Raw genomic sequence first — 4,014 nt, forward strand, 5'->3', positions numbered from 1 at the left:
GGGAATACTCCTTTAGCTTCTTCTTGTCTTGGAAACTCCTTATCTGTACTTTGACTCTAAGTGATAGCTTTGCTGGGTAGAGTGATTTTTGTTGTATGTCCTTGCTTTAATCACTTTGAGTATTTCTTTCCAATCTTCTCTGGCCTGTAAAGTTTCTGTTGAGAAATCAGCTCACAGAATTATGGGAGCTCCTTTGTAGGTAACTAACTGCTTTTCTCTTGCTGCTTTTAAGATTTCCTCTTTGACTTTAACTTTTTCATTTTAATCATGATGTGTCTTGGTGTGGACTTCTTTGAATTTACCTTGTTTGGGATTCTCTGCACTTTCTGGACTTATATGTCTATTTCCTTCCCCAAGTTAAGGAAGTTTTTTGTCACTATTGTTACAATTAGTTTTTTGATTTCTTGTTCTCTCTTCTCCTTCTGGCACTTCCATGATGCAAATGTTGGCATGATTGATGTTTATCCCAGAGGCCTATTACACTATACTCATTTTTTTAATTATTATTATTTTTTTTGGCTGTTCTGATTAGGTGATTTTGTTTCCTTATATTTCAAATCTCTAATTTGATTTCTTGGCTTCATCTGCTTTACAATTGATTCCCTGTGAATTATTCTTTATTTTAGTTTATCCTTCATTTCTGCCTGTTTTTTAAAGCTGAGTTTATTGAGCATTTTTATAACCAGCACTTTGAACACTGCATCTACCACACATGGGTGTGGGACCAGCTCAGTCCCATGTCTCAGCCCCTCCAACCAGTTTCTACACTACTTCTTTAACTTCCTAGTTGTAGAACTACCATTCAGCCAGATTTCAGGTGGTTCTGAATGATGGTTGTTCTGTAATTTAGTTGTAATTTTAATGTGGTTGTGAGAGGAGGTATCATATTTACCTATAAAATATTATATTTTAAAGGCTAATTTTGACCAAAAGCAAAGACAAATGATGTAGGTGGCTCAGTTTTCATATACACTTTTATTTTTCTGCCTATCTAGGGCATGGCCATGATATGTATTTTATTTGTTTTTCCCATAACGTATGTAGGTCTATGCAAATAATAATTACTTATGTATGTACAGTGTGTAATTAAAATGCATACAAACATTTTTAATTATTTAACTAAAAAACATGTATGTAGAATTGTGAGGCTGATACTGCCCTATATACAGTATATTCCCTATAATGTATCTAATAAACACTTAATAAACGTTTATTGAGAGACAGAAGAAAGAGAAAGTGAGTTACTGTGTGGGCACACTTAGTGGAGTGCCAGGCACAACAGAGACAAGTTAGGAACATTAAATGGTATTGTCCTCAAAGTGACTTTTCTGAAATCATACAGCTGCTGATTGGCAAAGGCATGGCTTAAATCCTCAAGGCCCTTTTGCCATTATGTATGCAGAATAATTTACTAAGAGGACCTGATGATGTAAACTCTACTTTTCTATGATTCTGCTATTGCTTTTATCACAGAATCAAGTCTCCCAAATGCAAACACATGGAGAAAAATACAGCATATGCTCCTCCCCATCCAAATAATTCAATGAAACATTAGGCTAAAAGTTATAGGATTCCTCTTGCCTTTTTTATGACATTTCAGAAGGGAGGAATCAATTTTCAGCATGCGTAATCATTTATCAAGAAAGAAACCTGTGGTAAAAATCTGCTTTTAACATTGTTCATAGGAATTTCAACACAATGCCATTTTATGCTACTTCAGCACTGCCCAACACTTATCAGATGCAGTATGCTTGATTTGTTTACATTGCGTCTGCCTCACTGTATTTTGAACCCTTTCAGGGAAGGGTTCCATTGTTCTTTTGTAATCTCAATATCAATAATTCTTTTCCTGGTATCTGGCACTATTTGTTCAATGCAGGCATCACAAATTTTGCAGAGTGTTGCAAGAGTCACCTTCTCCAAGCTTACAGAAATTGTTGCTCATGTGAAGCTGGATATGTGGCATTAAATTCCTAGGCAACTAGAGAAATGTTTGATGCTGTTACCAAGAAAGAACCATGGACCCAATGGTTTGAGATATTTGTGAGAAATATCTGAAACATCTCCAAATCTTTTTCAACTTAGAAACTCTTTGACCTTCATTAAACATTGAGCATTTCTTAAAACCATTGCTATTATAACAGGGCCAATTAAAAGCAGATAAATTTCAGGAATATATGACAGTGATATAGAGAATTAAAGGTTGTAATTTCAGCTTCTACTGAAGATAAAAGATCTGAATACATACCCAGAATAACTCAAATCTGAGCAATACTGAGGAAAAATAGAGTTTGGTTGTGTTTAATTAACATTTATTTAACCTCTATCATGTAGTAAGTGCTGAACAGTGGGTTCAGTAGCCAACAAAGGATATGTCAGTTTCACTGTACTTATTTGGGAATCAAGTTCTATAAGTAGGTTCCATGCTGTCATTAGCAATCAAGTATAAAGCAAATTACAATATAAAATTAGGATTGGCGAAGACTGTGCAGCAAGTATTAATTTTTAGTTACTACATATAGAAAACCTTATAATTTATCTATAATTGGTATAAAAGCACTTAGAAAAGAAAGAAACCATCCCAAAGTAGGTATAATGGGACATGGAACACTCCTTCAGAGCAATAAATGGAGCCGAACCTATGTAACCCCAAAAATAGGCAGTCGCATTTGCTTTGACAGTTCTAGCTTTAGCTTAAGTGGGGAGTAATATGAATTCAATTCCAAAAACACAGTTTATATTACTTGTACATTATCTTCAAACTAAAAGCTTAATAAATATATGTCATGCATTCTGTGATATTGCCCCAGTCATTCTCAAGTAATATAAACTTAGTGTGACCCTATAAACCAGAGAATTATTATTAAATATTAATATTTAGAATAGGTTGATTTAAAAATTGTGGTATCTAAGGTAAACAAGTAAAATAAACATGACTCTCAATCAAAAGATAAAAATGGTTAACAAAAATAGTTGTGCATCAAAGCCACCTGAATTTTTTTTCAGTGCCTGGGTACCAGTCCTGGACTATTTTTGGAAATCCAATTTATTGATCTAAGATGTGCCATCCCAGTTTTTCAAAAGTCTCTTCAAGTGATCATGATGCACGCATAAGTTTGAAATCCTCTAAGATATGCCTTCTGTAACAGGCCTAATTTCTGTGCTCATGTCACATGGCCATCACCCTTTCAAACAGAGAGTATAAATCTAGGGGGCTTACCTCAAGGCTGCTTAGGTGAAAAGCTACCTCAAGGGAGACATTTTAAGTAAATACTGCTATTTACAAATATATCATCTATGTCTTAAAATAAGCCTAATATTTCTTCTAAGAATCACTTTATTAGCTTTGCCTTCAAGTTACTATAAAAAAAATTATAAACTTTCAATTATTTAAAACTACCTGAGATTTTTTGGAACCAGGTCCACCTCAGTTTTCTACTTCATATTCTGGCAATTCTATCAAACACATTTCACCTCACTCTTTGTCCAGGTAGATTTCCATTACCTTTTTGAAATCCCAGAAATGCTTTACTAATCACGTCTTCTAGTTTATCCAAGTCTCACCTCTATTGTCATGGGAAGGCTTTTCAAAACATCACAGTCTTCAGCTTTTCTACAAAGAATGGAAGATTATCCTCTTTATTTTATGCCAGTTCCAGCAGTCTGCATGGAACATAGCAAGGAATAGGACCAGAGATCAAATAATGTATGTGGGCAGGAGATCTTATAGTTGACAGATAATTTGCCATGGTGGCTTTAGCGATAGTAATTCTAAAGAAAAAAAGATATTTATACATTATTTCAAGTGTTTCACTAATTAAGTTTGCATGAGCCATTGAAAATCTATGAGATTTTAACTACAGTTGACATTGTTCAGCAGTGGCAATTAAAATCAGCCATTCCAAAGAAACTAGACTGAACAAAGTTCAATTAAACTGTGAAAGGAAGGAAAGTTTGGAAGTTTAGCCAGATCTGAAGCCGTTCTCTACTGTGATGTTTCAAAAGGGCCTCATA

This window comes from Pteronotus mesoamericanus, unplaced genomic scaffold (genome assembly GCF_021234165.1).
Source record: "Pteronotus mesoamericanus isolate MK-2021 breed Mesoamerican mustached bat unplaced genomic scaffold, CSHL_Meso_final scaffold_45, whole genome shotgun sequence".
NCBI classification, from domain to species: Eukaryota; Metazoa; Chordata; class Mammalia; order Chiroptera; family Mormoopidae; genus Pteronotus; species Pteronotus mesoamericanus.